Source organism: Manacus candei, unplaced genomic scaffold (genome assembly GCF_025592945.1).
Source record: "Manacus candei isolate 608988 ecotype Guabito, Panama unplaced genomic scaffold, ASM2559294v1 h1tg000023l, whole genome shotgun sequence".
Lineage (NCBI taxonomy): Eukaryota > Metazoa > Chordata > Aves > Passeriformes > Pipridae > Manacus > Manacus candei.
Window position 1 is genome coordinate 17,327,826 of NW_026138071.1, and position 27,951 is coordinate 17,355,776.

The following is a 27,951-nucleotide window of genomic DNA, read 5'->3' on the forward strand; positions in this document are numbered from 1 at the left end:
GTATGAGTGTATATACCCACAGTCTAGATGAGTTCTTGCTATTTGATTTTTTCCCCTGTCACTTCACTCTGCTTGTTAGAGGCGCCAATTGTATAATTTTGTGCCACAATGTGAGAACACTATTCACACCCATGGTAATGATGTTCCATTTCATTGGGCTGCACAGCTTTTAATTTCAAGTTAATACAGTATCGAGGTTTTATGTCCAACATTCTAAATGCCACAGCATGTTGATGAAAAGAAATTACATTGATGAAACAGTTAGGCAGTGATTAATATGATCCATAACTCAGAGTGATGTAACAGCCCCAGCTCTCTATCCTACAGAAAATGATGTCCAATTACTTGCTATTGATCAGATATTGCATTGCATCAAATGGGACCTCAGCATCAATTCATTTCATCATATTGAATTTCAGCCAGTATCAATGGATATTTGGCATGTGTTTTGCTGAAACATTTGTCTGTGTAATGATCAGAGCTGATGAACAGGTTGGCAGATTTTGTTTGTGAAAGAGGTGGGGAGGGGATAGGGAAGAAAAGGAAAGAAATGTGCTAATCCTGCTTGTGAATTTGTGCTCATACCTGGCACTGGCAGGGCAGGAATGCCTCCGTGCATGTGCACATTTGTTTCACACAAGTGGCTGCATGTCCCTTTCAGACACGTTAACATTCTGTACTGCTCACTGCTTATTTTTTATTGATAATCAAGTGAATAATTAAAGCCCAGCAGCTACGTAAAACCCACATAAATCATCTTCAATATGCGAGTAGTGCACCTCTGCTCAGGCATAGCTCCCATTATGAATAATGGCCTAGAAAGCCATGATTCATACTAGTGCAGATCGCTTCCTCACTCTGCAGTTGCCTGTGGGAGATGTGGGTACCAAAAGTCAGGGAAATGGGGTGAAGGTACATAGAGTGGTCTTGAGACATCTCTTCAGCCCAGTTTCCCATAATATTATCATCCATGTTTCTTTTTTGCTGTTGATGTATTATTTTCCCAGCTGACATACCATTATCTCTGAGCTTCCCTTCCCCTTATTCTAATTTTTGGTTGTTATTATTCCTGCCATTATTAGTTCACTTATAACATTTGTTCCACTCTCTTTTGAAAGAAAACCCTCACCCAAAAGTGCCCATCACCATTAACCTCTCTGGCTAAGCTCACCAGTCGTGTGCCTGCCACATGGAGTACTGCTAGGCCAAATGTAACAACATCTGCCACGCATTCAACAACTTCCTTTTGGATTCCTCACACTCTATTTTCACTTCCAGCTCTGAGCAGGAGTGAGATATGTTCTTCTGTCTCTCAGATGCCAGAGTGCTGGGAATGTGCCATCCTTCCACTACAAACTGGGTGAGTTTTAGAGACAGACATAATAAGCCAAGCACTTGAATAGAAGTGGAGATGAGCTGTCCACAGCTTGTTTTTGTTGACCCTCAAGGCACCTTCTGCCATAGAACTTCTTTCCAGATCCTTGAAAAATACTGTGGCTGCAAATTACCAATTATGGAGCTGTAGCTCTGCAAATGTTTACATATCTGCTCAATTTTATGTGTTTGAATGTCCCTGGGGCTGCGAGAGGGTGTAAAATTAAGCGCACACGGAAGTTTTTATACGCTCCAGCTTTCCACCTTACAGAGCAGATGGCATCTCTGTAAGCTTTGTGAAACATTATATTTAGAAACAATTCCATTTGTTATTCAAATTATTTGTTTACTGGGCACAAACAGAATAGTTGGTATGCTGCAGATGTTGAGAAATGGCCCTCTTTTCCAAAAAGGCTTGTGACCTCAGTGGAGACTGACTACAGGTACCTGAGCAGAACAGCCTACCTGAGCTTCTTTCTTGAGCATCTGAATGGGTTTACCTGAAGGCATCATTTATTTTCAGGATACCTCCCTCAGTTCCACAATAAACTACACTAGTGCATGTAGCAAGTTTAGAATGTATCCTAACGCACAGGCATTCCTTGTGCTTTAAGTGTCTTAGGACAGATCAGTTGAATCATGTTACTCAAAACTGAGATCAAATATATAAAGGAAAAATGTCTGAGATCACAAAAAAGTAGGTACAATAAATGAAAGAAAATTTGAATTTCTTTTCATTCCATGAACACTTACATTTTTCTTAATCAGTTCTAGTGTACAGCAATAGTTAATTGCTGAGTAGAATAACAATCAGAGCTGTCCACTCAGTATTGAACTTCTAAAAGCCTAAGTATTTTCCATCTTTACCCTTTTTTAGAATATTCTTTCCAAATGCAATTTCAAGGCTATGATCAAATTATAACTGAGCAAGTGTCTGGAGGGAGAAATATTCTTCTGCAATAATTCAGTGAATAAAGGATTCAAGGGACAATTCCCCTGGCAATACTTGTTTTGCTGTGGACAGTATTCTCCAACTGATCCTTGATCTTGGATTACATCACTCAGAGACAGTTTTTCAGAAGAGTAATCCTCACCATTTCCCCAAAATCGGACTTTTTGCAGTGTTTCAGAATAGGTACACAGAAAACTGAGCAATCTCAAATCAGGGACACTTCTGATCTTGTAAATTTATATACTTACTTAATTAAAAGCACCCCCCTCTTTTGAATCAAATACCAAATACAGGATTAAGTTCCCCAATTATTCGTAACTTGATACTTGAACATTCTCTTCTCCAGACTGAACAACCTGGAGAAGAGGTTACTTAAAGAAGCCCTTTGAAAATAAGAGAGAATGACTTTTTACATGGACAGATAGTGATAGGACATTTAAACTAGATGTTAAGAAGACATTCTTTCCTGTGAGGGTGGTGAGGCACTGGAACAGGTTGCCCAGAGAAGCTGTGGATGACCCGTATTCTTGAAAGTGTTTGAGACCAGGCTGGATGGGGCACTGAGCAAACTTACCTAGTGGGTGGCATCCCTGTCCTTCACTGTAGGGTTGGAACCAGGTGATATTTGGGGTCCCTTCCAAACCAAGCCATTCAATGGTTCTGTGATTCTGTGTTTCATCTTTCTGCATTGGACTGCTAAGAACCTTAACATCTCAAAATGCTTTCTACCACTTTCTCTTTGAAGAGTTTGTATCTGTGATGTGAGATAGTCAAAAAGAAGAGGAAAGTCTGATATTTTTTTGGCAGTAGTTTTACTGGGCTTATTACCACTTTTAATTTTTTTTATATTAGGAAAGTGTTTTTTTTTTTTAATCTCAGCAAACAGGTAAAAGAATGAAGGGGAATAAATACAGCTACTGATTACTCTTATCAGACTTTCAAAAATTAAATGTGAAACCTTTCAAAGTCAATAATGCTGATGAAAATCCTCCTGCAAATCTCTGAAACAAATATCAAACAAATTAATCTAGAGTTTTTAACATCTTTCCCCTTTTCCACCTCCAGGTTCAGTTTCATGAGTGATTGTTTAAATGGGCAAACATACAGAACACACTGGAAGCTACCCAGGCACTGCATGCCTCAAGGTTGAAGCTGCATCTTTGCTTGGTTAAAGTGGTGTTCACCTCTCACTGGAGAAGCTGCCATAGGTGATGATCTAACAGGCTCTGCAGTTTACAGCCAGGACTGGTCCCAGAGCTTCCACCTGCTTAAGAGGGAGGACTGCAGCCCAAGGGAAACATAACACGATATTGCCAATAATGAAAAAGAACAGATCCACTCCCCTCCCAGAATTTTACATGTCTTTAAAGCTAGAAATTAACATTTAAAATCTTAATTCTGGCATGCTGTTGGAGAATCGCAGCAGTGCAGAAAGACTGAGGTTGGGAGGCATCTCTGGAGATCCCCCAGTCCCACCTCCTCCTGATGGCTGGGTCAGCTAGAGCACACTGCTCCAGGCCATCCCCAGTCAGCATTTTGAGTATCTGTAAGGATGTAGACTCCACAGCCTCTCTGGGTAGCTTCTGCCAGTGCTCAGTATTTTTTCTGGTTTAAATGAAATTTCTTGTATTTCATTTTGTGCCCACTGCCTCTTGTTCTGCCACTGGGCACAGCTGGGAAGAGTCAGAATCCATATTCCTTAACCCTTGACACTCTCTGGAGTTTATACAGGCTGGTAAGGTGTCCCTCGACCTTCTCTTCTCTAGGCTAAATAATCCCAGCATATGACAGATGCTTTGATTCCTCTGCCTTCTCTTTATCCCTGGACTCACTCCATTATGCCTATGTACTGCCTCTGTACTGGGGAGCCTAGAACTGGGAACAACTGTGGTGTCACCAGTGCTGAGGAGAAGGGAAGGGTCACTTCCCTTGATCTGCTAGAGATCCTCTTCCTGATGTTAATCAGCCTCTCATTTTCAAACTAAATCTATTTGGTTCTTATTTTCAAGGTTTCTTCCGTAACTGTGAAGACTAAATGGGGGGAAAAAAACAAGCAAGCAAGAAAAAAACCCGAACAAACACGAAAGCCCACAGCAGAAAGAGAAAATAGAGAATGTCAGACAAGCTCTCAGAGCCCAAAGCCAGGGGTCTAAGAAGAAATGTCACATTGACACAAGAGAACTTAGAGATCTGCCACTGCAGATGTTGTCATTCAGTCATCCTGGCTTTGATTGCACCGTTTCCTCTATGAAAAAGCATCAGGCTTTGAGGCACAGCTGGCACCAGTTACGCTGCTTCCCGGTTTCTCTCTGCACTCCAAACTTCCCTTAGCCCACAGGAAGTGCAGGGTCATTTATTTATCCTTGGGTGCGTGAGCCTGTGGCACTTGCTCTAGGCTGGCCTAAGAGAATCTGAGAGAAGAGTTTGGCCTTAAGCTGTAAGTGGAAACCTGTATGTGTGTGTGTGATGGAGATATTGAAGGGAGTATGGATGCTGCAATCCCTTAATAGAGGGAACTAAGCAAATAAGGAACTGATGCTGGAAGAGCAGAATGGGGGACAACAGAGGAAACAAAATTGTTTAGCTAACATATGATCTATTGCAGCAAGAAACTTCACCATCTCAACAGGCTTTCCAATATTTATAAAAATGCAATAATAGGCTTAAGCGAAAAAAGGCATGAGGGTAGGCATCATGTGATGTCTGTGATAAGAGAAATGAGTAATTGAGCTGGAGTGGGGGTGAAGGCTCTCCCTGCACATAGTGCTATTACATTCTTTTCCACTTGGATACCCTCTCCAAGCACACTAATCCATGGATCTGGAGAAGGATAATCTACTGACATCCAATTTTCTGGGATATTTTTTTTTCCTGGATAAGCCAATTTGTTGACTGAGAGGTGTGGGTGTTAACTCTTTGCTGGCTAAATGGACCTCAAGGATTAAAGATGAGTTTGTTCACAAGCACTGAGCAAGCCTATGTTTCTACCTGTCTTCCTGATGACAGGAATAAGTTTTCCAACTAAAGGTTAGATCACTGCTAGAGTTAACATACAGGTAAAGGAACGAGCACAGGCCCTCAAAATTAGCTGAAGCAAAGAGAGAGGAATAAGCTAAAAAGTTTTGGCTGTGATCTGTGTTCAGATCTATTCCCTGGAGGTCAAACCAGAATTGTGGGCAAAGCCCAGTTCTAACACAGATATTCCTTGCTCTTACCAGATGAATTCATTTCTTTTTCCAACCACAAATGCCTTGAAGCTAGGATAAAAAAGGCCATTGTACTTTGCTGGTGCTCACTCCTCCTGGTGCTGACAAAGCTGCATTGTTCTCCCCGGGAGGAGGAGAAGGAAGGCTGGGGATCAGGGAGTGGCCAGCACAGCCTCACAGGGAGCTTTGTGGGGTGTTTGCATCCAGTCACTTCTTTGCAAGCCACAGTGAATATTTTGCAGCTGCTATCGTAGTGGAGAGAGTTTGGATGATGACAACTGGTGTATTAGTACTATACTCTGCCTCCTTAAAATCGGTACTGGAAAGCAATTTTGAAATTTTAAAATGGCTTGAAGTATTTAATGGAGGGATGTGTGTGGTGGTGTTTCCTGTGCAAGCAGGGGCTTGGGTCAGTGACTTGGTTCTTTCATTCCCTAACCAGCGTTTGGCAGATCTTCCTTCTCAAGTAGTCCCACTAGACTGGTAGTTCCACTGCCATCTGGAAAGGACATGCAGATGCAGCCTGAGGGGAAGGGTGGGCTCTCCTTCTGCAAAGTCAGTGACACGCAAATAGCATATCCTTGGCACACAGAAAAGCAACCCAAGAAGCATTCCAGCCCCTAGTCAGGCCTGATGAAGGTCAGTGTGGAAGTCTGTTAAGTGCTGTGCATGGCAACACTTTGCATTATCTCCCTCAGAAACCTCAGGCCTTGTGTTGAGGATAAGTGTGTGTAGATAAGGCTTCTCCCACAGTAGATCTCTGTAGGAAGAAAAGCATGTTTAAAGGGAGAAAAGAAAGAAAAGCACAGTGATAGGACAAGGAGATGTGCTGGAGCCTTTTGTTACAAGTATTAAGGGACCGATTTTGGCACTGGCTGGTCTGCTGACCTCCAGTCTCTGGATATCCTCAGCCACACTGGTCCACAGTTTGATCCAGCTGCAGGCATGATGGATAACCATCATAGATGACCAGGCATGACTATCCCCACGAGGGAAAGGGAGTGTCTATGGAGACGACTTCTCCTTTGAACCTCTATCTCTAGCACTGCTGGGTTAATTTTGTGTAGAGTGACAGTCTCCAAGAACATACTTAGTCACTAAAATCTCTTGTAACAAGTTTCTTTCCAATAGAAAGAATTTTTATAACTCTTTCTTTACAAACAAATGCACACCTCCTGTTTTGCTAATGGCTGGCTGGGTGTTCCACTTGTAGGTTGACCCCAGTAACCAGATAAAGGGAATGTCAGACGAGAATTAATAGAATTAATGAATCCCACTTCCTCGCAATGCAGCCAGGCAGAACAATTCCAGTGATGACTTGCAAAATGGTCATTATTTTAATGTGTAGAAAAAAGACATTTGCTAGCATTGCCAAAGGGCCTGTATCCCACCCTCATGGGGTTGTACTTCCATTTCAGAGTGACCCCAGTCCCAGTATGGACAGCCAAAACAGGACAAACTGCACCTCAGTTTCCTACAGACCCACCTCCTGGCTTTCTGTGCAGATGTTGGGCCAGGTCTTTTCTGTTCCTTCTTGGCTCATAGTCTCTGTCCCATCTCTCACCAGACCTATACTCCCTCCAGCCGTAACAGGGCCAAGCTATTTTTTCTCCGACTCTCGGATTGGGACTTCATGACGGATCACTCTTTAGCCCTGAGGATTCTACCCATTTCAGTTCACACCTCTTCTTGCTTCAGGTCTCTAGCCCAGAGGAATAGTTATCTCCCTCCTGAAGGTCTTCCCTCTTGGAAGCCAATCAGTTTGCACGGAGGGCAGGTAAGTCACAAAGCATGCAAGCACCGATGCTTCACCCGGCATTTGGGGTCATCAGGAGTCAAAAGAAGGAGCAAATGGGGGAAAGGGGCAAGTCATGTTTGCAAAGTCTTTTCCTTTTCAATGAGAAGTGGCCCCAGCCCTTTGCTGCATGGCTGCTTTCTCCTTCCCACGGTGTGAAAGGGCAACAGGTCGAAATTTCAGTGCTAAGTCCATCCCATGAGGATGCTGTGCTAACTCTTGCTGGGATAGTGCCTTGTAATTCTTGCCTGCATGAAGCTCCTGGTTCTGCTTATTTTAAATTAAATGCCTTGTTTCCCAGCATGTTTACATGATGGCTTCGTGTCCCACACAGCTTACTGCTCATTCCCCACTGCCAGCCCTGCACAGGAGACACACACACATTGGTTTGCTTAATGTAAAATCCTAGCTGGAGAAATTACTGTCGGATCAGGCAGATGGACACAAGAAAGCATTTGCTGCTCTTCATTTGCTCCTCTGTCTATCTGTGTGCCACCCTGCCTGGCTCAGGAAGGCAGACGCAGCTGCCGATGAGAAGAATGAGACAGATTTTCTTTATTATTCTATCAGGACAGGAGACAGTGAAGCACTTGACATGAAAGAGTGTCCCTTGAGGTGGCTGAGGCCTGGCTGGGCTGTCAAAGTTGTACTTTCCATGAGGAAAAGAACTGAGCAGAAAGAGGGTTAGTGGCTGTTGTAGCAGTCGATGAAGTAAAAGGCTTAGCCTGCTGTTTCCTTCCTCACTATTTCCATACTCATTTGTTAAGGTAGATGGCAACATGTCAATTTGCATCTGGTCATTATAGGATTTCTTTTATTCTAAGCATGGCCATGTCCAGCAGCATCTGGAAAGGCAAGGTGGCACTAGTTGCAATTCTCTATCTTTACGTAACAGAGTTTTCAGGAACAGGAGCTGGGGTCAGGAACCTGACACCAGATGTGTCCACTGCAAAAAATCAGCACTGAAGTCAAAGGAGCTGTGCATGATTTGCACTGTTTATCTGAGATCATAATATGGATATTCGTTATAAATAAAAAAAAAAGCCCAGCTCTTTCTGCTAAACCAGACAGCTGGTCAAAATTGCACAAACATGTTGCAATCAAAACACATCTCAATAGCTGTGATTTTTTGCCTGTGGCCATGCCTGGATGTCACCTCTAAGGGGCAGTGTGTATGTGTGCATTGCGCAGCTGGGATCAGCTGGGCAGGGAGAACCGACTGCCGACATCATTCCACAGGGGTAAGTTGTTTTTCTGGCTGAGAAACAAGACATAATATATAAAGTTGCTTTAAGGATAAGAATAGCAAACGTGCTGCATAAATAATGTAAAGCAAGAAGAAAGTCCAGCATTGTTTAGAATATTTTATGAGGAATTTATTGCTGTTAATTGCAAGGGAGAGATTGATCACTGAGGAATCTAGTTCATTACTTAACAAAACCTGGATAAATGGTGTGTCATTTCTCTGTTCTGCTTAGCATTCCCTTTGAAACCTTTCTGTTTATGGAAAAAAAATCCAAACATTTCAAACCAGATACAAAGTGATGCCCCAGGACCCCCCTTCCATTCTCACATAAATACATTATGAAATAAAGACAAGCAGGATATAATGCTCTCTCTCCCTCCTTTTCCTGCTCACCGACATTTTGAAATTCCTGTTGAACCTCAGCATGTAAACTGGGGGCCAGAAATGAAGGAAGGGAGGAATCCACTGCGCTGTGCCCCATATTTCCTGCTCTGAGGGCCTGCCATGGTTGCATGTAGCAAAGAATTGGGATGCTGAGTGCTCCAAGCAGGTTGCAACACTACCATCAGCTCCTTTACCGAGGGGCCCAGCCAGCTATTGATCCAGCACTAGGAGTCACCTCCATACAACTGTACCCAGGGCCTGATCCTCACTGGCAGGACAGTTTTGATAACCAGGGTGTCTGTGTGAGGTGCTTTAAAAGGTCTTTGCTGTTAATTTGTTATAGAAAGAAGCAAGGGGAGGTGAAAAGCCGGCACATTATGCTAATTTTTTATCCCTTTTTTCTACTTTGATTTTGGATGTAGTCTCCAGCCTTTGAATAGATGCCTGTAATGAGCTGGCTCTAAAGAGAAAAACTGCGAGAATTAAAATAAGACAGGACTAACTTGGACATGCACTGGGATGCTGATTATATCCAACCCATTGCAACCACCGTCTGCTGCCTGTGTAATATTCATTTTCCAATTATCAGCACCAGATGAGTAAACTAAAAGGGCACTGGGTCTAACCTTCCTTTTTTCATGCTGAAGTTGAGAAGGTCGGTCAGCTGAGAACTGCTGGATCCAGTCTCAGCAGCCACAGAAACAAGTGAGAGGGTTCCATCACCCAGCAAACCACCCCCAAGCCACTCCAACAATACTGTGATGCCACTGGGCAGAACCAAGCTGGATGGATACAGAAGCAGCAGAGCTCTCCAGAAGCACAGTGATATGCTTAGTCTCCAATCCCCACAGTTGCAGAGATACCAGCCCTACAGTCCCACACAGGACCACACATGCCCCCGGGTGAGAATTGCATGACCTGATCTTGTAACAGCAAGGTAGTTTTCAAATTAATCTTTTACTAGCTGTGTTTAAAAAAAAAACTCAAAATTATCTCTATTTTGTATTTTATTTCTAATGAAATGGGTTTTTTTTAGTTATCAGCATGACATTTTTATTTTTGAATCTCCATTTTATTTTGATTTAGTTTACACAATCAGCAAAACTCTTGAATCCTAATTTTCATTCAACCCAAAGCAAACTTACTTTCACTCTTCAGTTTAGCAATGTTTTGTATCTAATGTCAGCCTAGAAGTATTTTCACCTCGTTTTTTTCTTCTGGAACTACTAATTCATTGAAATATAACTGTAGTTTCAGTGGACCCTTCCCTTCTGTACCTTCTGTACCTTCCAGTCACCGAGCACAGATAATGCTTTGCAGAGCTCAGGTTTTGTTAGATCACCAAGACAGACCCTTTCCTGGACATCTCTTAGTACCAGGGGCTCCCAGCACCATGCAGGGCACTACATAACAAAAAGAATTGTGATTTCTTTTTAAATGGCATTGGATCATTCTTCTTTAGATTTGTCAGTGCTCAGCAGTACAATTCAATGGCAACTGCTTGTGTAAATATTTGAGAGATGACTGCCTATTTGTGTGGATAATAATATGTGAGGCTTAGTTATGGGCAATTTTTTGAGGTTTTAGCTTTCTTGTCTTTTCGTTCTTTCTTTTTTGAATTTCTATAAGGCTTTAATGAAAATCAGGCCTAATTAAGCCTGGGAAATTTTTTTTTGTCTGTGCTTTGATTATTGCAAGGAAAACTCAAGGGTTGTAATGGAGAACAGCCTGTTAAGAAGAAATCAAAGTATTTGGGTAGTTTTTCTAAATATTCACCTGTCTCATTCTGCAAAATATTCCTACAAACCCAAGGGAAATCTCTGGGTCTGAGCAGCAGCACGCGGGTGTTATTGCAGCCATGCTGACTCAATAGAAAGAATTACTTTAATTGACCTTCTTTGGGCCTTGAATAGTTTCTGAAACACCCAGAGAAGAAGCTGCCCCTCAGAAGCCACAAAATATCACCTGCTGGATCACTTCAAACCTTATGTCTAGGATGAGGTGGGGAGCTGGTCCCTGAGTGGGAAGAGGCAACGTTTCCCTGCCTTGTCCTGACTTGCCCTACCTGCCATAGGTGTTCCCTGGCACGGTCGAGTCCCTGGTAGTGGGGTGACCTCTCCTTGGTGAGCTGCTTTGTCTCTGCTGAGGAGTGGTCCCCCATGCACCCCAGGATCCTCTGATGGCTTGTTCATTTTCATGCCTGTCCCTCTCCACTGACTGTACAGAGAGACTCGGAAAACAGCAGCCCTGTAAGTCAGGCACACTATGAATCTATCACAGAATTTTTGGGCATAGATGCAGTGTTAGGCAGGTAAGTTTGTTTTCAGCCTCACAGTTCTTTGAATACAGCTCCAGCGCCTTGTGACAGAACTGCTACACTGACATTTTATTGTATTTTTTAAAAATGGGTTTAGTCAAACAGTTACAAATAATTTGAATTTTGGAAAGCAAAATCTTTTCTTTTTTTCCTGTGGGCTCAGTGCTGGAGAAAACAGGTGATTCATGATATAAGTTATGCTCTTCATTTGTTGAGTGCTGCAAAGATTAGATTAAGCTGCTTGTGTACAGTGCATGTGACTGAGCCAAAACACTGCCCTGGAAAATCTGGTCCCTTCTGCTGCAGCGACAGCACACAGCTCCTCACTCTGGGAGCCCTAATGGTGCCGAGGGTCAGGCCAGGCACCAGTGCTCAGCTATGGGTCAGCATTTCTGCCTCTGTATTTGCACATCTTTGTCTGTCCCTTGGGTCCATCTATCTTAGGTCCAGCAGGATGGCCTGTCTGTGTCCCCGTGCATTTGCAGACAGTGACACAGAGCTGTGATATTCCCTTCCTCCACCTCCTCTCACTGCTGAAATTGAGAGAATTGTAACAGAGTGGTTTCCAGCAGAGAACAGGAATCAAGAGCAAGGGATTGAACCTTCACATGTATTCATGACCACGCACACTTTTATGGACCCAATAGTACTGTCAAGCATTTCATGGGGCTTTCTATCAAGGACACTGTATAACAATAAGTTGTATTGTACTGCACTTTCAGTGAATATATGAGGTAATTGGTGTGCAGTTCCCTAGACTAATACTGGAAGACGGGCACCTGTAGACAGAGAAAATGAAGTTTAAAAATCTCTTTGCTGACTGTTCCCCCAGCTGGGAGAGCAAAGCACAGCCAGTAACAGCCGGAGATCAGTTGTTCTTAACCCTCTCCAGGCCTGGGTCACATCCCTCTGCTGCTACCCTGCCTTGCTAGGATGGAGCTGGGGACCGGTCTGATTTAGCAGTGGAGGGAGGGGTGTGTGCTTACACCCCCTGCCCCTTTCTAAGCATCCAAAGAGGCTTGCCCTTTTCCACAGTGCTAAGCTGAGATGGAAGCCCTGGGGCACCACGTGACCAGTGAGTGAGGAGAAGCTCCTGCCAACCTGAATCATAGTCCAGGCTGCTGTGAAGGAGATGCTGCTCCCAGGTACAAAGAACCCCCAGTAGCTCTCAAGGGCTGTGTAACACATTCTGTCATGGCTGGTCGTGGAGCACCTGGGGACCAGAAAGAGCCAAGCCTGCAGCTCTCCTCTGGACAGTTCCCCCAGGCCACCATGGGTAATACAGGAGATGTGGGCCTGCAGGCAGAGAGCCACCCCATACTTTCTGTATAGCTACATTCAAACAAGATGTTCATCTTGGGAGCCATAAATGATATCTCTTCCTATTCAAGGCCTGATCTGTTAATCTGTTGTCCAGCTACAGTCAGCTGGACCATTTAGTTTAACTCTTCTGGGCATGGTGTAAGTCATCCTTGAAACCAGCACTTGGCACAGTGCGTGGCCAGGAATCCTCCTGCTGCTAAAGTGCTGGTATATCCTGCTGAGCTCAGCTAGAAGGGACACAGTATATTTTTTTTCTTGTTCTTTCTTATTCTGTGAGCCATTACACAGCCATTTCATTGACATGTGGATTCCCAGATGTCCAGAATGTGATTAGGTTGAGTCATCCTTTCACATAGATTTCTTTATTAGTAGTATTTCTAACATTTACCCACTTAACCATGAACAATGATATTTATGGGGAGCATGTCCATCCATACATAAATATCGTTGGTAAGATGCCCAGGGACAGCCACTTGCTAGACAGCAGGACTTTAAAAATGTAGGCAGTGTATTTAAGCCCACCCATAGTGATTTATCCCCTGACTTAATTTCCACAGTAGGAGATCATGCTGGCAGTTCTGCCATGCTCACAGTGGCCAAAGACCAGCTTACAGTGTTAGTAGCACTGTGCACCATGGTAAAATTGTGCTCAAGGCAATCTATCACCCATTGCTTCCAGGGCTAGTTATGGATTCAGATCACCTATCCATGTGTGAGAATGTGAACTTGCACTTCATTGGAGACCCTGGAGCTTTACTTGCACCACACTGTGTATGCAGGCCCATCAGAGAGTGTCATCCTCTCACCAAGTGACGGGACAGGTGCAAAGCACAAAGAAAGACGACTTGAAAAATAAGAGGAGACCTGCAACTCACAGAGATTTGTCCCTCATAGTACAACAATGAAAAATGCAGCAGCGGGATTTTCAGAGCAACATCCTGAGAAAAAATGAAAAGCTTCTGTGGACATTCCCCATCAGATGCAGCAATTCATGGCAGAGCAAGAACAGACAGCACATTGCAAACTCTCTGAAGGCAAGGGCAGTGTTTGTAGTCTGTGTTTGTGTAGCACCTTGCAAAACAGTGAGCCAGGCTATGACCTCTCTTCCTGGGTGCTACTCTAAAGCAAAGGCTACTAATAGGTTAGGTAAAATCATAAACAGAAGCAAGTATGCTTGTCAGTCTGCCTCTATAAAAAGGTTGTATAGTTAACCATTAGCAATATGGCAACTGTGGTGTGATAAGAAAAAACAGATACATAATATTTGGCATCAAATCCTTTTCTTAAGATGGCTGCAATATTACAGTCTAAACCTCTTTCTGTATCCTGTTGACTATTATACTCTTCCATGTTATTGTTTAACCATGTCTGAAGACAAATGTTTTATATTAATTCTGATTTCCCTTAAATTGTCTTATTTCATGCCATTGAGCAAATTAATCCACTGAATCAAGGGCAATTCTTTCTGTTGGGTAGCTCTCCTTTGCTCATTATTCATTTCTGAAGGAGTGAAAATCCTTTATGTAACTTCACGTTTCTCTTGCTTACAGTACTCTCTGTAAATACGAGGAGCTGTTTTTCTTCAGATATTTGCAACTCGGTTGGGAGCTGGCTGGAAATTGCCAGTGTAGCAAAGGAAGAGATACATTGGTTTAGCCCAAATCCAGAAAGGACCTAAAGTCCGTTCGGCAGGGAAGTTTACTCTGGGATTGCTTTGGGCCTAGGGGGGTAAGACACACACATGCTCCTAATGTGTGCCCAGGAGCTGCACTCTGTCTCTCTCAAGAGAATATAACCAAATTCAAAATCTTTTGCTGGGCAGAATGTCCTGAGCAAGTTGCAGTATTCAGCAAGGACTGTCTGGTTGCCAGGGAATCTGGAAGCCCAATTAGAGCAAAATTGAATCTTTTTTAACCTCAGTATTTTGGAAAAGAATAATCTGCAACACCTGCAGATTGCAAAACTTTGCAAAATATTCATATGGATTACCATTAGGTGTTACAATATCTAATATAATATGAACTATTTTAATGTATATGTTTTTATATATGTATACTATTTGTATGTAGTGTACCTTTTGGGGTCCCAGTGTAAGTAACGTTCCCAGCGTATTTCCGGTGTATCCTCTGGCTTCTTCCAGCACCCACATTCAAGAGGCAGACCTAGCACTGCCTCAGGTGCTGAGGTTGCAGAGTGGATGTGGCCCTGCAGAAGCACTGGACACTGGATTACAGGCAGAGGCCAGAAGCTTGGCTAGTCCTTATCCTACAAAGCACACTAATGCATAGCAGACTATGGCACAGGGAAGAAAGGATTTCGTGCCACCGTACAACTGATTTGCAGAGTGCTCAGAGGCTGTGGGTTGCTGGTGGATGCTGCAGCTACACACACATCTATGCACACTGCTTCTGAAGAAACTTGTCTGATGTGGAGGCTCTTGGCCTGGTGGCTGATAGAAGGTCCCCTCCCGAGAGAGGAGTGAGTGACAGAGGGAATTAAGCTCTGTCACTTCTCCTGGAGGTAGAAAAACTTTTGAAGAGCTAATTCCTTATCTTTTTATTTGTTTTAGCAAGATAGGGTTGTGTATTCATCCTTGTAGACTGATCTTGCTCATTCAAAATTGTTCATTCAACAGGAAAGTAAATATCTCTTTGAGCTACACGTTTCTCCCCCACTTCCTTGGCAGGAGACACCTGTAAAAGAAGAAGATAAATAATGTGTCAAACATGATCTGAAGAGGATTCAGCTGAGCAATTTCTGACTTCCCCTGCCTGTCCTGCAGCTGTTGTGCCCCTGGTAAGTTCAATTGCTGTACACAGACTTGGCCTGGCTGCAGTTTCATTCAGCTGGATCTACGCTTCCAAATATTTTTCTGATGTAACAATCTGGCTTGGCCAGGGCTTCAAACCTCTCCCTGTGTGAACTGGGAAAAATACATAGTAACTATTTCTGCACTCTACTATGAATAGACATTTAATACCTGTAAGTGAAAGATTTCAGTCAGGGTGCTGGGTCAGCAAACTGCCTCTGTGGGTGCCAGAGTCTTGTGTGTCAGGTATGTCATAACATACTTCCAGGGCTTGGGTTGTGCAGGAAGGGAGACCTTATGTTCTAACAGCATTTATCAAAATTTTATATGATAACTACCAGAGCTCCTCTATGAATTTGCCCTGAAAATACCTTTATGAATGAAATTTACATTCAAACAGAGCTGAAAGGTGTCTGCTTATGCAGAAATGTCCTGTTATATCATATGAAGTGCATGAACAAGTCCCAACAGTCTTCATTCTAAAATTGTGATGCCCCCCACAAAACCTCTTGTTCTCTAGCTTGCCCTGGGCTGAGATCGTGCTTGTACAGCAGCAGAGCCACAGCAGGATCAGGAAGGAAAGTGGTGGCGGAACACCATGAGGCTTGGAATAAAGCCATGGAGCCAAAGGGGTGGAGTAGAAGGGAATGGTAGATATTTAAACCACAGATGCCAAAGACGTATTTTAGAATGCAAATACTCAGGGGTTGATTTTTTGCCAAAAACTTGGAACTTCTCTGAAAAAAATAAAAGGGAAGGCTCTTAAAAGCTTCTACAGGAAAAAGATTAATTTCAGTCATCACTAATGACTATATTAAATGATGAATATGTTCTGTTAACCTAATTACTGTATAGAAAATGGATTGCACATTGGTATGTGTACCTGTGATTTTCCAAAGCTGTTTACTCATTGTTATTAACCAGTAATATTTGGTGACTCCTTCCCTGTCATTTCACACAAGAAATCTCCTCTCCATAAATCCACTGACTGAAGATTTGAGGTCAGTTTTTAAGAATGGCACAAGAGATGTGGCTTCTCCATCAGCTCCACAATAACAATAAATAATGCTTGGTGCATAAATTTTCAGGGCTCCAGTTAACATGCTCCCCTCAGCTACTCATTGAATTTCATGGGCTAAAATATTCTACTCTCAGTGTAAGCAGGTACCATCATTCCTATCTGCTGAAGATCATGTATGCAGAGAAAGCACGGATGTGATGTAAAGTATGCGTGTGATGTAAAACACTAGAAGGGAGCAGAGAGGTTCCCAGAAATTTAGAAACATCCATTTCAATGAGGGAGCTAAGCAGGACAGTTACAAATTGTGTCATGAATGGCAAACAAACATTTAAAGGGAAGACAAGGTAGCTTTTATGTTTGGTTGTTCAGGGGCTTTTTAAGATTTTTTTTTAAGATTTGAAGTAAAATCTGTTTGTCTCTAGCTGACAGCTGTGAGGGAGAGAGATTTTTTTTTTCTTTAATTCATGTTATTAAATTAAAAGCTTAATTTTTGAAGAAGCATTTATTATGAAATCATTTGTACTTGGAGAATTTTTCATTTCTTAAGAACAAAACACAGTCCTTGCCACAAATGGATTATAGATTGATTACGATACATCAAAAAAGGGAAATAGATTGATTCATAGCTGTTTGCATGCTTGTGCTTACAAACCACATCCTGCATGTGCATTTGCTGTTAGTATGATTTATAATAATATGCTGATAGTATTAACTGTATGCAAAAGCTTTGCAACACAGGGACCTGACTGAAGCAGTTTAGAGAACAGTCAGGGACTGACTGAAGAGTGGATGCGGTGCCCTGGGATGTGCTGTGACTGACAAGGGCATTTTTCCACATGTTTCCCTTAAACGGTAATTTTGGAGATTTCTTTTTAAATGGGGAGTCTTCGATCTTATTATTTGCTTGCACTGCTCTGGAGGCAGCTCATTGCTTTGGGGGAATTGTTGCTTTGGAGTCATGATTTAGAAAGCTGGAGATTTAAGAGCAGAGAAGGAGGCAAGGTTGAAAGCTTGGAGGCAAATGCAAAAGAAGTTACAACTGAGGTGAAAGCGTGTGGCACTGCTGGTAAACTTTGCAGATTAAATAAACATCTCTGGCATGGTAAGTGATGCTAATAAGGACAGAGCATTCCTTAGGCAAGATCTGGACTGCTTGGTAAGCTGGATTCTTTTAGAAAGCTGGTGTCTACACAGAGCCGCTGGGAAGGTCACATACACACAGACCAAGAATGCAGCATGCATTTTCAGTTTCAGACTGAGAACCAGAAAGCAGAAATTCTGGAAAGGATGTAGGGGCTATTTTGGATGAACAAATGAATGTGAATTCCCAGTGTGAAGCTGGTGCTACAAGGACTGATGCAATCCTTGGGCAAGTAAACAAGTATATTTAGTAAGGATAGGGAGGGCTAGTGCTCAGACATCCAGAAAGGATGCAGAAAACTGGAAGGGCACTACAAGAAAACCTGAAAAAAATTCTGCCTTGCAACTATTTTCTAACCTATCCAATGGAAGGTTAAGAAGTAATTTGACTGATATGTACAAGCATCAATATCATGAGAAAATTTCTGAATCTGGTCTTCATATATGGAAAAGAAACTGCAACAGAGAGGAAGCCATACAAAGTACCGGGAAAACCAGATTACCTTATACCTGCTCTTCTGCAGGAACTGTTTGTCCCCTCTGTGCAAGTGTGTGTTTACACCTCTTATCACGGAAGACAGACTCCCCTAATAAATAATCTCACCTTGACTGTAGTTTGCTGTAGGTAAGAGCATGAATAGGGGTGATTACCTCAGGGAAGCTGACCTGCAGTAATTTTTTCCCTTGAGGTGAACTGTTCAAATGTTAAAGTCCACAGGAAGGCCTGAGGGCTGTCAACTGAGGCTGGCCACATTTGGATGAAAGATATGATGTATTTATTTTTAACAGGGAGGCTTAAATATTTAGGTCAAGCTATCCAGGGATGTAGACCGTCCTCCATTAGTTGCAGTCTTTTAATCAAGTATAGGTGCCGTTGTAAAAGACACACTAATTGTTCAAACAGAATTATAGGTTCAACATGGAAACTCCTGGACAAAATTCTGTGGCCTGTTAGGCTAAATGGTCATGATGAACCTTTTCTGGCCTTTCACTCTATTGATCTGTGAAAAAATAAGCAGAGAATTGACAGGTAACCAGGAGCTACACAGTTCAGATTGAGGATAGCAGGGACAAGGTTATTAAATTTGGTGGAAAGGGTAAAAGAAAGTTACAGAGAAACCTGCCAAAAATAGGCAGAGAGCTGGACTTGGCTGAAGTAACTTTGGGCTCAGTGAAGCACTGGTGGGACAATCTGGGACATTCCAAGAGAACAGGGAGGTATTAGAGATGCAAAGGGCAGAGACTGTGCAGTGGAGTGACAGGCAGCTCTTGAAAGAGGAAAATAAGCCCATACTGGTGGAAATGTCACTGCTGATTTAGGGGTTAAGGTAGGAAATCATTTGCCTGTTCTGACAGAGGAGGGAGCAGAGCGTAATTTGGGCAGAAAGGTGACAGCCTTGGGGGAGAGGGTGCAGAGACAGAAAGTCTGGACACTGTGGAGAAGTGAGACAGACAGTAGAGAGGGGTTTGAAGGATACTTGCTTTGGAGAGATACAGAAGGCAGCAGAGCATGATGAGCCTTCATTGACAGAGCACATGTTTGACTTTAATGGCAGGATTACCTGATGGCATTACATCCATGCTACTGAGGGAAAAACTAGGCCCATCACATAAAATAAAAGCAGTGCATTCCATTTTAACCACTCCATGACCAAAAATAAATTGTACAGTCATCCGATTCCAGACTACCAGACTGATGGCTGAATAGTTAGAACTCAGCAAGTTAGGTAATTCATCACTGAATATAAATGAGACTTATAAGATCAATGACATTTAGTGACATTAATTAACTGATTAAATTAAACCTGATATTTTAATCAGAATTTGTTTATGTAAAGCTCTGGATAAAAATGAAATTCAGTTTAACCTAGTTACTTTTAAAATTCCAGTTACCATAACAACTTCTTGTGATATCAATTAAAGGTGGTCTTTGCTTTACATTATTTTTAGAATGAGTTACCATAACAACGGAACGCTGGTTCATTTGCAAAGAGTTAAAATGCATTGTTGTTCTTTGAGAAACAATCAAAATACAAGTGGGATGCCAGGAATTAATATCCCAGAATGGTTGCACAAACATCATTTTTCAGACACCTCACGTGTAGCATGAGAGACTGATGGATCTTCTCCAGTGTGACAGGCTCAAGATGTTCCTTGGTTGCTCAAATCAGAAAGAGATTATTTATCAATTGGAGAAGAGTGGGGCTGTCAGGCACCAGAGGTATTATGAGCTGTCAGATCTGCAAGGAAAAACGATGCAATAGCAAATAAATTCACCTGGCCCTCACATGTTTCTGGAGGGCAAGAGAGTGTCTCTCAGAGCTGAGACCGTGCCTTCTTCCCACAGATCCTTAGTGGGAAGAGAAAAAAGGTGACAGATCATTTCAAGGACTTTGTCTCAACTGTGTGGGGACACCTTGGAGGTCAGTGCCAGCATCTTTTTATTCTACCTCGGGCTATTCTTCTCCTCTGACTGGTTTTCCTTTATGCAAGGGCAACACCTTTTGACAGAGAGCAACCTTGGTATGAACTGCCTACACAGAGGACTGGATGAAGTTATTCTCTTAGCCCAGTCCCACAAGAACCTCCACGATGCAGAAGTGTGGATAAGATTACAAGTCAGATGTGTTGCAGTGGCCAATATGCAGAAAGGGTGCCACAAACATGCACACACACATTTGTGCATGTTCACCATAAAATTAGCTAAGAGCTTACACTTGTATCACTGTGATCCCAAGCCTGATTTTAACATTACTGCTCTAACTTACCTCCAAAGTGAAGGTAACTAACAGCTACAGACCTCTACAGGGTCTGTACAGATGGAGCTCTTCTCTTTTTGCAGAGATGGATCTTAGAGATCCCATGTACTTGTGTGCAGAGAAAGGGGAGGTCTTTAGAAACTTCCAGGCCATTGAACCTACAAAGAAAACACCTTGAAACAGCCCATGAGGCACTGGAGTAAGGTGCTTCTTACAGCCAGGATCCCACCTGCAGTCCAGATTTAGTCTAGAAAAGATAAGTAAGGTGGGTGTCTGATTCTGTGCTTGCTGCCCTGCTGGGCATTGCTATTCATGAGAGGACACTGCAACATGAATGCAGTCCCTCTTATTTGGCTGTGGCTTCCAGTGGATCTGTGGGATAAGAGATATTCCAGGCTGTTATCAAACTGGAGAAGGAAGTGGGATATCTGAAAGCACAAGCTACTTCCCCCCACTTGCACACTTCCCCCCCAACTTGCGCATTGACTGTAGAGAAAAAGGAAATTCACACTGGATTTCTGGTTTTGCCTTTTAATGGCAAGACAAAAAACAGCCATAGCCATTTTGCATTGTTCTTCAGTGACCTTTTGCCCAGGCAAAGACATGCAGAGAGCCTGAAAGTAGGAGAGGCAGCCCTGCATTCCTGGTTTGATTGTGGTTCTCTTACTTAATGAGTTTTGAAGAGGAAGAGGAGGAATGGTACACAGGGGAATTTGCATGTGCTCTTGTGTCTGAGGCTTATTTAATTAAAAGACAATAAAAATGTCGGCTCCTGCAAGTTGCAATCTGGATCCTCTTCCGTTCCTCCTATCTCCCTTCCTTTTTCTTCCTTCTTTCAAAGCAAATAAATAAGTCATGTGGAGGAGGCAGGGTGTCAAAGGACAAGACTGCTGCAAAATGCCAGCTTGTACTGATTTTTGTTGGGCTAACATAAATTGTGACAGGGCTCAAGGAAGAATCTGTCTCTTCTCAACAGCAGCTCCAAAATCATAGTGTGTTTGTCTCTTGCCCTGGTCCACTGGATTTGATTTGGGGGCAGCTTCTCTCCTGGAAGGGGTGTCTTGAAAGCACAGTCTCTTCTAGTGGTAGCCACTTTGTGGCCAACCCCAGCTGCTCCTCATGGCTGCTCTGAGAGTCCACCTCCTTTGATCTGCTGATGGGTGTCTTCTACGAATGCTCCTTACCCATTTAGGCCAAAATGGGCTGGCTGCCCTGGTGAAGGCTTTAACATGCGCTACACTGGGAACAACTCATTTTCCCAATGTAGACAAAGGTATGCTCACACAGAAAGCTCATCTCGCTGAGCTTTGTGTGCTTCTCAGCAGCAGCAGGGAGAGGGACAGGAAGATGTAGGACTGAGGTGGAGCCAACCTGTTGCAGAGGAACAAGGCAGCATGAACTTGCCCAGCAGGGTTGTCTCTAACTTCCTGCAGCAACCTGAGTTTATAGAAAGGCAGAAGAAAGCTTTATATCCACCTCCCATTCCTTGAGATCGTCTTGTGTTAGACTTCCTATGCAGCTGGGCCACACTGATCCTGTGACTACACGAAATTTTATTACTTGAAGAGAAATTGAAGGAAAGTATCATCTCAGGTGTTGTTTACCAGCTTGCTGTCCTTCACTCAGCAAGCCTGGGTTCTGGTAGTTGGTGTTATGGGGCAGAAGTGCTGTGAGAAAGGCTAAGGGAAGGGTGTAAATGTCAGAAGTGACTGTCTCATGTCCCTGCACTCACACAACAGACTTAGTAGTCCAAAGAGGTACCTTTAATCCAGAGCCTTTTTGTATGAATACACTGTTCCTGTTTGAATGGCAGCCATCCTACCTGGAACTAATCGAGGTTTGCATATGCTGAAGCTGGTGCACTCTTTTCCTTGGGGTAGCATGCCATGGTTCAGAGCTAGCTGGCTGGGGAGCCCACCTGCAAGCAGGGGTACTCCCCAATGGACTGAGCATGCAGCCTCTGCTGAGTCCTTCCCCAGCCTCTGGGCAGAGTCAGATGCTCAGAGATCCTGGCTCCCTGAAGCTGAAGTAAATGTGGCAGTGGTGACAAACACAAAAATAATTGTGCTGTACAGACAAGAGCTGAAGTACCTGTTACAGCAGTGAGTGCAATAGTGCTCGTCGTGTCAATTTGTGTGAATCCAGTCTGTATAGGGTCTTGCAATGTGCTAATCTTCATAGTTCCTGAGTACCTTCCCTTTTGCATCCTCTCATCAGCTCCTAGGAAAGCTTGCTGTATGAAGAGTGGATTGTTTTACTACTGCAAAAAGGAAAAGCATAAGAAGATGGAAATAAATGTATTGACAAGTGAGACGAATAAATGTTCCTCCTGCCTGCACTATATAGAGGTGTTTGACATACCAAATTATGACATAACTGTAGGAGTAATGGTTGCAGCTGTTGCCTTTGTAAAATGATCTGCAATACCACATGCTAATAAGTAAGACAACATGTCTAAGTCATTTTATACAGTGCCAGAAGACTAATCCCATGCCATGCGTGCACAGTGCCAAATGTGGTCATATCACAGCAGTAGGATCAGTCCTGGAATAATCACATCCTTAGGAAAAAATCCTCTGTGTAATACAATGAAATCCCACTTAAACAAGGCAACCTTGTGAATCCATTAGAGCAGCATCCCCAGAGTACTGCTACCGTAGCTTGCTCCTAGCACAGAGTGGAATGCTCATGTGTAAAAATGAAGACAGGAGCAGAATATTTACTCAGGTGAAAATAGGCTTCTTTTGGGAATTCTTATGGGGAGAGAGACAGAGGAGCTGCAGTTGCCATATGGAGGATATCAAAACCTAAAAACCCCTGTATACAACCAACCTGTCAAACCAGTTCTACACCCCTAATCCATACAGAACGCCCCTTGTCTTCTGGAGGAATATTATTTGAGCTAAGGTGGGGGATCATCCCCCTAATCTAAAGAAGTTCAAGACCTTGCTGCATTTTACAATTCATACATTCATCCTGCATAGGAACAGGATGCCACAAAGTCCTGAGTCAGTTCTGCAAATCCCATCATTTAGACCCACAAATTCTGGATTATGTTTTTCCCTATGCACTTGCTATTAGCTTTAAATACCACCTTTGAAAAAAATGCTTTTGGCAACTTGCTTCTAAGTATCAACACACATATAAATCTAGCAAATACATGAGAACTGCCTATTTATTGGATAATGAAACCAGCCTTGCTAATTCACCTGTGCAACACAGACAGATGTGATTTCCCTAATACCTGGGGTTTAATATTTGCAGCATGTTAGGGCACTAAGCTTCCAAATCACAGCAGGTTTTTGTATATCCAAGCAGAACATTGTCCAAGTGTATCTATTCCTTGCTTTCCTTTCACAAAAAGGTATTTATTATATCTATTTGCTGTCACAAAGCATAGGAAGAAGTTAAAAAATAAATAAATAAGCATGTTGGTCAGACATCCTCAGGGTCTCTAAAAGAGCTGCTGAACTTTCCACTTCCAAGAAAAGCTGGGGGATTTGAATAGATTGAAGCCAGACTATTCATGGGACTCCTTTTCTCAGCAAGGGGAAAACATGCCCTTGAATATTTTCCTAGGCACAGACAAGCATACATCCACCAATACTTGGAAACTCACCCTCCTGCTGCCAGTCTATTGCTTCCCAGTTGGTGGTTTGCAGTTCAGCCTTGGGGCAGTAGCATTGGAAGAGGGAACTGCCATGAAAAGAATGCTGTACTCTTCTCCCATTCCTTTCCAGTTTCAGACTGGCCAATGAACTGTGTGCTGTTGTGGAGGGTACACAGTCAGGGAGTTTTGAAATACCCTGGGCTCAGCACGTGCACTGACAGTCCCATCTTTTGGTTCCCTTCTGATGCTCTTAAGTCCTGGCTGATCACCATATAAACCATAAAGATCTGAGCAGATCTTTAATGCAGGAACCTTAGTAGGTCTAGACATTTTTCTGCCTTGGGAAGTACAACCTCTGTATCCATCATCTGTCTGCAGGGATTTCATGGCAAATTCATCCCAATTCAGCAAACAGTTAAAGGACAAACACAATTTCTCTCTTTTTTCCCCCAGTATATTTTCTCATCTCAAGAAGTTGCTATCCTGTCCTAGTAGGGGTGCACAAAATATGAAGACAGGTGAGGCAGGTTTCCAAGGAAAACAGCAAATGTATTCCTGCAGAGCTTCAGCACATGCTGTTTCCAGACAGGGTTTGGTAACATGTTGTAAAGTAACGGGTGATTTAGAACAAAAGGTTTAGGAAAGGTTCCCTACGTAGGCAGAGAGGACATATTTGCCCAGTGAGTCGCACAAATTCTTTTTGCCCAAGTAGCTCCTGAATCATCTATACAGCTGTGTATAGAGTATGGTGGAAATTTCAGGCTTCTTGGTAATCTTGCTGGAGAAGTGACAGTGCTATCCCAGAAATTCCCCTAAACAGATGGTGTCTGCAGACCACAAGTCCTACAAATGCATTGGAAGGATGTTAATCAGTTTTGCATGCAGTAAATAAGAATGTGTTCAGGATGGAACATTTTGAGGCTTAGTCACTGAAAAACAGCTTGAAGTTATTTATTGGAGAAGATTTTTGTTTGAGGGCCAGGACAATGGCTGAGAAAGATCAGATCATTTTCAAAAGTGAATAAATCTACCCGCGTGCATTTTTTTCTTCCTATCCCTCTTTCCCTCATTACTCATTTTTCTGTCACTTTGTCTGTTGTCTTGATTTACTATAGCTTTTCCCAAAGCAAATTTTCTAAGAGAATGTCAGCTAATTAATTATTGTTTCAACATCATTTTTATCCCAGACCTTTGACCTCTTGGCAGCTCTGCAAAGCATTCTGACGTATTTCATATTTGCTTAATAAATATTTATTTCAACCAATAAATTGAGAAACAAGACAAAGAATGCATTGTCTTTAAAAAAGAAAGAAGACAGTAGAGGCAAGTTGGAGAAAAGCCACAGGCCAAATTCACTGAACACAGATCAGTGCACTAGGTCACATGAAAAAATGGAATGGCAGGCTCTGTACCTGGTATAGATCAGAAAGAAACATGTCCAATTATATTACTTTATTATTTTTTATAATTGACTTTATTGGTTTTTTATTTGTCAATTCCCCATGTGGGTGTGCATGCCCTCTCTGGAGTGGCATCATTTCTCTTTCCCCTGGTGAGGAGGGGATCACTCCTTGCTGAGGCTGATGTGCCAGCGCAGCACTGCAAGTTAGTGGTAACTGCCATTCACCAAGTGATGCGTCTGGGACTTTCCTTTGGAGGCCTGATCAGCACCCCTCTGCCTGCTTGTCTTTCTGCCCGCCCTCAAGTCCTGGATAGAGAGTGCAAACTCCTGTCACAGAGCTCTTCTCTTACAGGACCTGGGGGGAAATCAGCTCTCTGCAGTCATGGTAACATCAGTGTCAGAAAGAGGGGAAGGATCCAGCTACAGGCCTCCTCAGGACTATATTTTGATGTCTGAGATAAAGTGATGGTTTTATGTTTTTGACCCAGGTTGATGAGAGAGGAGACACCTCTCAAAAGACTCCAGTGATCTGGATAAGGCATTGTAAGCTAGGAAGTAGGAGGCATTAAGTGAGGACATTGATATCTGAATGCAATCCTGAAGGCAAAGTTCCCAGTTTCCATGTGAAACCAAATGCACTACCTGGGCTGCATTTTACCTAAATTAAGGGCTTGGTGCCACTCCAGCTCTCCTCCAGCTGCTTGTCCCATACCCATACTCATACCTGCCAAGCAGGTGTCTGGCCTTGCTCTTTCAGAGAAATCGTCCCAGATCAGTCTGGTTGTTTCTTCAGAGAGTATTTTTATTCAGATTAGTTAATTTGACTAGACCAATCAATTTGACTTGATCTGATTTCTGAAGTTCTGAGGTTGGGACTGTCAGACTTCCCTTATTGTCATAGGTCCTGGGTTCCTGTGCCTTTGAAGTGTATCCCACCCTCCCGTGGCAAGCAGCAGATATCTTGTGCCTTTATTTCTTTGCTGAAAACTGTGGGAAGGGGGAAAAGCATGAGAAGACAAAGCAAAGTTTCACAAGCTGTGGTCACTGGTCAGACGGTATGCAGAGAACAGTCCCGCAGCCAAAACACAGGGCCCTGAGCCAAGCTTTCTGGATCCTTTTTGTCAGCTCTCCTACACATTTCCTGGAAGATTTTGAAGGAATCATTTAAGCTAAATTGGGCATTTGCATCCAAAAGAACAGCTAAAGTAACTTGATTTTCAGAGGTGCTGAAAGCTTACAGCTTCTGTTCAAAAAAGAAAGGTTATGAGTGTTTTTACAGGGCAGGAAGTGCCTGCCCTTAGAGCTCTGGTTTCCTCATATGATCTTCATCTTTCTTTGCCACTGCTTTCCACATCTGTAGGCTAAGGAGAGCAATAGCTAATTGAAGGGCTCAGAGAGAGTTAATTCAGTAATGTTTGCAAAGAGCTCTGAGATCTCAGATGGAAGGCACTATATAAATGCAAAGTATTATTTTATGAAGATCAGTTAGTAGCACTTCATCATTTCAAATGGCACCAATTATACACAATGTACATTGATATATACACTCTATTTTCATAAAGTGCTGTTGCATTTGATTCAAACTTATTTGCAGTCTGATAACTACACAGATATTAATAACACCAGGAAGGAGAAAGTTTTGCATAGTCTATAATTTGTAAAATTATTTTCCAAACATTGTTTTGTATACACTGAATGTCAGATTCACTGGCCTGTGTGCAGGACCCTTGTATTGTGCTGGTGACACAAATGTGTTTACTAGTGAGGATGGCTCTGGACAGATTTAGTCTGTGAATGGTGATATGTGAGATCTTCTCATGTGTTTTAAACAGACTAATTCTTGCTTGAAGAAGTAACTAAAGATTTCTGTAAGAAAGTCTCAATGGATACTTCAAATTAAGACCATGCACCTAATCTGCTGTCTATTTTCAGTATACAATAGCATGATTTATTCATATTCAATACAAATATCTAGGAATGCCCCCCTCCTCCCCCGTATAAAAAAATTAATGTTGTTCCTATAGCTTTGACAGTCCTTTCTTTTTCAGACTGTGCATATGACATCACTAAAAAAAGCTATCAAATTATACAGCTAAACTCAGATGCAGTGTGCAATTTTGTGCGTCCAACATTCATTTCTCTGGCAAAACACTGGAAGGCAAGCCATTGCCTCTTTCATTCCCTCACCTCTGTCTCTAGGAGTTGCATCTGTATTCCCCCATTGTATTCTCAGCCTTTGCAATTGTTTTAGAAGACTTGTGATATTTTGTTCTCTTTCTTTCTGTCCCTCAGCTGGCGCACTGCAGAGAAAACACCCACAGGCATCGAACAGCTTGAGAACTTGTGCCAGTGTGTCCCAGTGACTTCTGACCGGACACAGGTAGGCCTCGTTAACCTGCATGTAACCGTGTAGACACAGAGACACACCTGCTGAGATCTCTGCTGGGCTCACAGCCTTTAATACGTGAGGACAGAGGTGAGCCAACCCTACACATCCCCTGTCAAAATTTTGCTGTGGTCAAGAACCACTAGACCTACTCCCTGTCCTTAAAGAGCAGGGAGATGCTCAGGATGGGGTCCAAGGAAGGGGACAACTCCCACTACTTCTTCATG

The 27,951-nt window shown here is 42.8% G+C and overlaps 1 long non-coding RNA gene across 1 annotated transcript in view; it reads left to right on the forward strand.

The window, feature by feature from the left end:
* LOC127470882 (uncharacterized) overlaps positions 1 to 27,718 on the forward strand; it is an 87,937-nt gene extending 60,219 nt beyond the window's left edge. Inside the window, exons 2-3 of the long non-coding RNA XR_007904440.1 lie at positions 7,231 to 7,309; positions 27,631 to 27,718. This is a non-coding gene — a long non-coding RNA (uncharacterized LOC127470882). The remainder of the gene's footprint in view (positions 1 to 7,230; positions 7,310 to 27,630) is intronic.
* The last annotated feature ends 233 nt before the right edge of the window (positions 27,719 to 27,951 follow it).